The sequence below is a fragment of the Trachurus trachurus genome (assembly GCF_905171665.1).
Source record: "Trachurus trachurus genome assembly, chromosome: 20".
In the NCBI taxonomy this organism is placed as follows: Eukaryota; Metazoa; Chordata; class Actinopteri; order Carangiformes; family Carangidae; genus Trachurus; species Trachurus trachurus.
The window spans coordinates 23911074-23920498 of NC_139911.1; positions in this window are offsets into that span (position 1 = coordinate 23911074).

Consider the following 9425-nt stretch of genomic DNA (forward strand, 5'->3'; position numbering starts at 1 on the left):
TATCTGAAGTGTTGATCCATAAGCAGATACTGTATATTTGTAGATTTAAGAACCAAAATCCATCTCCTCTCTCAGGCTTGGAGCTCTAGAAACAAGAGGGTGAGCCAATCAGAAGACAGGCTCTGGGCCTTTCTGGCTCTTTTCTGGAGTATTTGGATCAGATTTTAGGTACCATGTGGATCAGGCCTATCTTCAGGGACAGGGTGACGGATTTATACCTGATACAATCTGATCAGACTGAACCCGAGGACCTGATCCAGAAGGATCCACATACCTTTTCCAAAAGAAACCCCAGGTCATTAACTTCCAATCCAGATAGGGATAGTTAGACCAGATCCTTAGATCTTTGTGATTTAAATAAATTCTTGAATTAAAAACTGTGAGGTTTAGTTAAGTTTGAGGTGATATGACCTTTAATGACTCCTGGTTAATCTGGAGGAGTTGTATCTAATCTCCACTCCCTCACTTCCCTCTCCATGGGTAGTGGGTGTCACTCGCTCTCAGGTCCAGACTCATTCTGTCAGTCTGGTTCTCGTCTCTTCAAAGATAAACTTCAATGTAAACCGACCTCATTCTTCTTCACTCAACCAGAAACACTTCCTGTTCTGTCAAAACAGCAGAAAAAGAAACAGCTGCAGCTCCCAGCACCCAGGGAACACTCAGACCTCACACTGTACCTGGTCCTGGTCCTGGTCCTGGTCCTGGTCCTGGTCCTCACAGTCTACCAACCCTGTTCTTGTTTTGTTCCTTTTATTTAGTCACTGATCATGGACTTGGACTTGACTTCCCTGCAAGTTAAAATAACTTGTCCATGTTCTGGTCTTGGGCCTAGTGTTGATCCTGGGTCTGGTCCTGCACTCTTAGAAATAAGGGTTCTAAAAGGGTTCTTCTAGAAGGGCCGGGGTTCTATCTGAGGGTACCTTGAGGATGTCGTTATGATGCTATGTGAAGCCCTTTGAGACAAACTGTTTGTAAAAATGGGCTATACAAATAAAATTGCATTGCCTACCTGGAACCATTTGCCTCTGAAAAACCATTTCCTGAAGAAAGGGTTTTTCAAGGGTTCTTGGTAACACTAAGGGTTACAGTAAGAACCATTCTGATCCAGAGAACATTTATAAAAGGTTCTACCAGAAGCCAAAAAGGGTTCTCCTATGAGGACAAGCCGAAGAACCTTATATGGTTCTACTTAGCACTGTTATTTCTAAGAGTGTGGTTCTTCTCTTTTGCTATTTTTCGTCTGAGCCAGAGCTTGGTCCTGTGGACTAAGAACTCATCCTGGAGCCTAATAATCCTGGTTCTTCTGACCTGTACAGTTCACCACTGCACCATTTGACCTCTTCCTGAACCAAGTACCAAGGAACCCAAGTTCAAAAGTTGACAGACAGGAATTCTAATCTGACTGTGCAGCGACAGCAGCAACAATAGTAACGGTGAACACATACCTAATGTTTCTGCAGCGTCTCCCATTGCTGCCGTTACTTTCAGTTGCTGCATAGTTGTGTCTAGCGCTGTTGATGCTGTTTCTGCTGTAGCTTTTTCTCTGCTTTTGTCCTTGCAGTCAGAATCCCTGTCCCTTTCTGTTGCTGCTGTACACTTTATTCTGTTGCTGTTCATTACTGTGTTTTTTTTTCTGCTGTTGTTACCACCCCTAGCTGTTCTGCTGGTTGTGCTGTTGCCTCTGTTGCCGTGGCCTCTGGTCTCTGTCTAGTTTATGTTAGCCTCTCCAGTGTTGCGGCACATCTCGTCCGTTTATTCCACAGCAAAGGTTTGTTTTGAAGCAACATCAAAGCCACCTGCATGTTGCTGCTGTTGCTGCTGGCGGGCAGCCATGACGCTCTTCATGCCTACGTGATGTTTCTGCAAGACCTGGCAGTGAGATGATGATGATGAGGATGATGAAGAAGATGATGATGAAGCGATAAGGAAGAGAGACACTGATGACAGACGGATGCAGAGACCAGATAGTGGACAAACCCAGATTAAAAGGCAACAGGTACAACTGGTTTGAACCAAATAAACCACAGGTCAGGTGATGACTCCCAGCATGCAACGGGGCTGTAACACCACAGCAGCAAATCTGATTGGATGTAACAAGGTATAGGCTATAAAATGGCAGCTGACTGGTTCAGTTTGCGCCAAGATAAATGACATGGGGGCGGTGTTTACATGGGGTAGAACTGCTGCCCCATGTTGAGACTATACAGTCCTCACTGCAGGTGGCCCCGGTTCGAATCCCGCATGGGGCGGCCCTTTCCTGCATGTCATTCCCCCTCTCTGCCTCCCCATTTCCTGTCTCTCTCCACTTTGTCATCAATTAAAGGCATTAACCCCCCCCCCCCCCCCCCCCCAAAAAAAAAATATATATATATATATATAAAGAAAAGATAAATGACATCAGCAGAGGATGAGTCCAGTTGACTGTACTGCAACTTTACTCAAACTACTGCAACAACTACAACTCTACCATTCTGATTTACCTCAATCCTACTGTAGCTCCATAACTCCACCATAACAATACTGAAACTACTGCAACTCACTGTAACTCTACTTCAACTCTGCTGTTACTCTACTGAAACTATACTATAACTCTACTGTAACTACTGAAACTTTACTGTAACTATATACTTTAACTCTACTGCAACTCTGTTACTCTACTGAAACTATACTTTAACTCTACTGTAACTCTACTATAACCAGTGTTGTGCTAGTTACTGAAAAATAGTAACTAGTTACAGTTACTAGTTACTTCATTAAAAAAGTAACTCAGTTAGTAACTCAGTTACTTCAACCAAAAAGTAATGCGTTACTGAGAAAGTAACTTTTTCGTTACTTTAAAATGTTTTTTTCCCCAATGCTCCCATTAAATAAAGTTTGGTTGAATTCCCCTCTAGCCTCATTTCAGTTCTGTACTGATGCTGATGAAAAAATGTTTTTTATCTTCAAATTTTTACCATCATCATCATGCTGCATGATGTCAGCATGTAGCCTACAGCAGCATGACAGAACTGCAAACATCTTGAGGATACTACTTTGACCGAGTTACGTTCAAGAACCTGATTTAATGACGGAAAGTACTAAATTCACTCCAGCGGTAATTTTTTTTCGATCGATCAGCTGTGTTTGCCCAGAGTGATCACTCTGTGTTTACCGTTTCAGGCGTCCGTCTGTCGGACTCCAACCGCTGCTGCTCGGGTGGAGTGGGTGCTTAGTGTCTCGCTGTGACTCTCAAGCTGTGTCCCAGTTCAGGGGCTGCAGCCTGAACTGGCACACAGCTTCGGTCTCGGATGCTGCGTTAGCAAACGTTACCTTAGCTCGCCGTCATGCCCTGACCTGTCCAGTCCTCTTCATGGAGCGTGTTTGATTCTATGGTTTGATTGGGCTACGTGTGGGACGCTAGAGGGCGGCCACCAAGCGCTTTGTTTTTCACAGTGTTGCAGTGTGCTCTGTCTTTCTTTCAATTCAATGAAACTTTATTGATCGCTAAAATGTAATGGGAAGTGTGTGCCGCTGTAAAACCTCACCAAAAGGAACGGAGTAACGCAGCGTTTGGTAACGGAAACGGAGTTACTCATTTTAAAAAACAACGCGTTACGTTATTAGTTACTGAAAGAAGTAGGCTAACGGCGTTACGTAACGGTGTTACTAATAACGCGTTACTACCCAACACTGACTATAACTCTACTGCAACTCTGCTGTTACTCTACTGAAACTATACTTTAACTCTACTGTAACTCTACTCTACTCAAACTATACTTCAACTCTACTGAAACTTTACTGTAAATCTACTACAACTCTACTGTCACTGTACTGCAACTCTTCTGTAACTCTACTATACTTTAACTTTACTGTATCTCTACTGCAACTGTAACTCTACTGCAGCTCTACTTCAACTCTACTGAATTTACTGTAACTCTATTGTTCCAGTTCTTTTAGTGATGTGAAGCAGTAGCTGACGTTTTGTTTTTGCTGTACATGTCAGTAACAGTAAAGTGGAACACATAAACATAGACATAAACACTATGGGACATTCCACATATCCTGTGTGCAGCAGCAGCAGCAGCAGCAGCAGCAGCTCTGTCCAACCACAGTCCACCGTCCAGTCCAACCTGCAGCAGCCTGTGGTTGAAGTCTGGACTGAAGCTCCTTGTTTGAACAAGATCTACATCACATTAAAGAAAATCTCAATGATTCTCCAGCTTCTCAACTTCTTATCAATGTCTGAGTCACAAAATGATCCTGATTTTCCGGGGAGCTGCTAAACTCCTGTACACATCATCCGGCTGAGAGATGGTATCAGGCCGCGATGCTCTGAGCCCAGCAGATAGAGATCAGACCGGCACTGTCATGCCTCTTTAAGAAGACAGTACATTTCTATGAGTCGTCCTGCTCTGATAAGACTTCTCACGGAACCAAAAACACCAAGTATGAACACACTACAGGTAACACACAAATTCACAAAATGCACACAGCACAACACACAAATACTCCATTCCTGGTAAACCTTTAAATGACACCCTTTGTATTAGCGCTGTTCGATAGTTTTATCATGTGCTTCATCTTTGTTTCCAGAGTTTTGCTTTTTTGGCTTTGAAGCTGATATGATTTTCATTTCTTTCTACAGCAGCTATTTGTTTATAGGGGCCCCGCCTCCCCCCCTCCCTCCCCCCTCCATCATCCCTCTTTGTGTCAGCAGACTAAAGGTTCTGTCACAGCAGCGTAGAAAAACGGCGAAATCTTCATTTGATCAGTTGATTCAGTTGTGGGGTTGAAGTTCAGAGTCTTCACCTGGAGCTGAACTTTGACCAGGAACAGGAACCTTTGACACCGCACTGCAGCACCAATAGGGTTTCATCACAACTAAGTGTGTCAGCACTGCAGACATGAAACAAATTGATTGTAAGGAATTCTGTACATGAGCGCTGTATAGTCATATATTCATTACCAGCAGCTGAACAGGAGGACTCTCTTTGAAGTTGACTGTTTCTCTGGAGCTTCAGCCTCAACAGATATCAGAGATGGTGATATCATCAGGAGGTGAAGTCACAGTCAATCAGATGGTTTAGATGGGAGAGTTCAGGTCTGACTTTGTCAAGACAAGGTGTGATGCAAACTGCTTTTTATTTCAGTCCCTGGTTCTCTGAACCTGTAGTTGAAGAAATCCACAGAACCTCAGAGGACAAAACTCTGGACATGAGCATTTCATTCATAGTCCCAGAGGATAATTGATTCACCAGGCTTTGCTTCACATTCTTTGTTTCATCTGCAGTTTTGTGAGCAGTGGTGTCCTACCTAGATGTACAGTAACAGTCAAAGGTTTGGACAACAAAACTACTAAGGAACTTATATGGAGTTATGTTGTAAACACAAAAACGTCAATGAAAACCAAAGTGTGATCTGTCACCTGACCTAAATCCAACTGAGATGGTTTGGGATGAGTTGGACCACAGGGTGACGGTAAAACAACCAATAAGAGCTCAGCTCCTCTAGGAACTCCTTCAAGACCGTTGGAGAACTGTTCCAGGTGACGACCTCATGAAGATGAGGAGAGAATGTTCAAAGTGTGCAAAGCTGCCATCAAAGCAAAAGGTGGCTACTTCAAAAAATCATATTCTGCTTTGTTTAAAGGGATAGTTCACCCAAAATTCAAATTTCACTCATTATCTACTAACCCCTATGTGGACTAATGGCTGCAAGTTTCAGAGTCCTCCGTGGCTTCTCTGAGTTACGGGGGGGTCCGTGCAGCACTGCATGTCCATATGACGGTTGAGAACGGGGCTCACTTTTCTTCGTCCAAAAAGACACACCAAAAAACATCCAAATACCTCCACACAGCTCGTCTGTAATGTCCCTCTTGTATTGAAGCCCCGACATGAGAAATTGTCCCGAAAAAAATTAAATAAATATTTAAGCTTGTTTGCAGCGGAAGCTCCTCTTCCTGGTCCATCCAAATCTCGCGAGATTACTGTATAACCATCTGTATACTGTATAAATTATAAGTAAGTATACATTTGCGCCGGCGGCAGCGATGCCGGCGCAAATACTTACTTATTTAATTTTTTTCGGGACAATTTCTCATGTCGGGGCTTCAATACAAGAGGGACATTACAGACGAGCAGCATGGAGGTATTTGGATGTTTTTTGGTTTGTCTTTTTGGACAAAGTCCCTTCGCAACCGTCATATGGACATGCAGTGCTGCACGGAGCCCCGCTGTAACTCAGAAAAGGCACGGAGGACTCTGAAACTTCTCCCAGCCCTTAGTCCACATGAGGGTGAGTAGATAATGAATGCAATTTTAATTTTAGGTGAACTATCCCTTTAACACTTTTTTTGTTTACTACATAATTCCATACGTGTTCCTTCATAGTTCTGATGTCTTCAGTTTGAATCTACAAGATATAAAGTGATGAAAAGAAAGAAAAACATTGAATGAGAAGGTGTGTCCAAACTTTTTTTTTATTTCATTTTATTTTATTTACATAGTGCGATACAGGTGATAAAACAACATGAAAGGAACAGGAAACAATACAAGTGTGAAACAGGGGTGAAAAACAAACATACATAACAACATGAGACAAGAGAGGATGTTCAATTCTAATGTCACAATACACAATGATAACTATAACCAATCAAACGAAACAACAAAAACAAATAAATAAAATAACACAATTGAAATAACAATAATGTTTTCACTTAGAATTCACACAAGTGTGTGTGTGTGTGTGTGTGTGTGTGTGTGCGTGTGTGTGTGTGTGTGTGTGTGTATGTGTGTGTGTGCATGTCTTTGATGTGCATGAGTATGACTTCTTAGGCAAATATGGCAAATAGGGGAGAGACAACACAACAAATAAAAAAATTCAATGAGAAGCAAATATCAGTGTTGAAGAGATGACGATGGAATAAATAAGTAAAGAGAGAGAGAGAGAGAGTGTCCAAACTTTTGACTGGTAATGTACAGGTAGATCTTACATGTCTGAAACAGCTTCTCATCTGGTCTCACCTGGTCCCACCTGGTCCCACCTGGTCCACCATCTGCTCCTCATTACCAGGTCCTGTAGACAGTGAAGTGAGTGCAGCATCAGCTGGTGGTCTGTCTCTTCATGTTCCTCCTGTCCAGCAGCTCCTCATGTGCAGCCATGTTGGATTCAAGTGATCACAGATGAACTATGTTTGTCATAATTCATGTCCAGTCATTTGTTTTCTTTCATTTTCCATAATGAATGGGTCAGACATGCAGTACAGTAGACTGTATGTCCTCTGTGCAGCACTGTTATTTTTTCTGCTGTGTCTTTAACTCTTTCTTCACCCGCTGAGTCTCAGTCCGTCTGTGTGTCTCTTGTAAATCACAACCATCTAGCATTAAATTGAAAACATCCATTAGCGCGGAGCCACATCACAGCAGAGGGGATGGATGGATGGGGCAGATGTGTGATTGTTTGGAAAGGTATCTAATGTCAGCAGATGGGACGACTTATTCAGCAGGAGGGGAAGACGAAAAAAGGTGGAGGGACGACATTTGCGTGTGAAAGAGCGGCGGTGGAGATCAGCAGCAAAGAAGGAGAAGGAGATCAGACGATAAGAAGACAGGATGAGGCGAACGGATAGAATTACACATTTCAGGATTATCTGCACTCAGCTCACCTGGTTCACAGGTGAGAGACAGGTGAAGTGTTGGCTGATGGGCTGAGAGCTGCTGCTGCTTCAAAACATCTTACAGCCATAAACCTGAGCTGCAAAACCAGCAGCCAATCAGAGGAGAGCATTTCATTTTATTTATAGGCTTTTATGACATTAAAGCAGAAGTAAGCGATCACGTTTTGGCTAACTTCCTGTCAGCAGATGGAGTTAGCAGTCCCCACTCTCGTCCCTACGTCACCACATTCACGCGCATCCCTTGGCTGCACACACAGAGAGGACCGCCCCTTTATGCCGTTCTCTCTCCTCATTGGATAAAGGTTGTAGGATACAAGGAAAGTTTTCTCCTCGGCTTACAGCAGAGCAGAGTGACTGACAGACCCGTGTTTCAGACCAAACACTCTATAGAAGTGATTGCTGTCGGAAGATATTTAAACTTAACTATTTAAGACTTATATTAACACAAACATTCCGCTTACTTCTGCTTTAACTCAAATTTACACCTTACATCACCTCATTGGCTGATTGTGTCCTCTTGTTGACACTCAGCTGGACTCACCTGGTCCCAGACATTCATCTCTTCATCTTCTTATCTCCACCTGGACTCTTGTCTGACGCCCTCACCTGCAGCCTGACACTCACCTGTAGCTGCACAGACACCTACAGGTGGACACTCACCTGGACTCTCATCTGATGCCGATGCATCACCACAGCCACCTGTGGTTGGACATTCACCTGGTGTCATCATATGATCATGGACATGGACTATGTTCTCACTTCTTTTAACCCTCACCAGCAGCTCTGCACCTGAAGTTCACCTGACGGGAGTGTACCTATGTTCCCCGGACCCTCTTTTTGAAAAAGGGTCCTATGTTCCCCGTTTTCCCTAAAAAGGGTCCTATGTTCCCCGGTCGCCGTACATACTAGGGAACATAGGACCCTTTTCTTATGTTCCCCACTGTTACCGGGGAACATAGGACCTTTTTTCAAAAAAAGAGTCCTATGTTCCCTGTTGTTGCCGGTCGATGGACTCTCTCTACTTATCTGGACTCTATCTATCTGGCCTGTCTAGCCTCTACCTGGTCTTTTTACTAAACTTAACCAACTCCTGTCTTCATTGCCTAAACCCAACCAATGGGACAATTGCACTTCTCACTCAAAGTCACAACTCAACTTCTCACTCAAAAATAGGCAAAAATCTGCAAAGTCACAACTCCACTTCCAGGTATGGGTACAAAATATGCATGTTCCCCAGGTCCTTTTGGGGAAAAGCGGGGAACATAGGACCCTTTTTCTAAAAAAGGGTTCTATGTTCCCCGGTCCGGACACAGCGGGGAACATAGGACCCTTTTGGGGAAAAGCGGGGAACATAGGACCTTTTTTTAGAAAAAGGGTTCTATGTTCCCTGGTCCCGTACAAAGTGGGGAACATAGGACCCGGGGAACATAGGGATGACCCCCACCTGATCTCAGCTGTGGATTATCTGGACACTCTCAGCTAGACAGCTACATCCCTGGTCACACACCGACACCTGACGCTCTCACCTGTGGGTTCAGTATGGAAATCCTCTCCCGGTAGAATCCCAAAGTGAGAACGTGGATCAGACTGGGTGGTTCAATCTGAGGATAATTATCTACTGATGGATGCTAATGTAAACTGAAGGGGAGGTAATGAGTGAGGCAAGGAAAAGAGCGGAGGAATGAGTGATTTTAATGGAAGGTAGTGACAGAGAGGGGGGGTGAGGGAGGAGGCGGGTGGAGGGTTTTAAAGGTTCACAGTGAGGACAGCA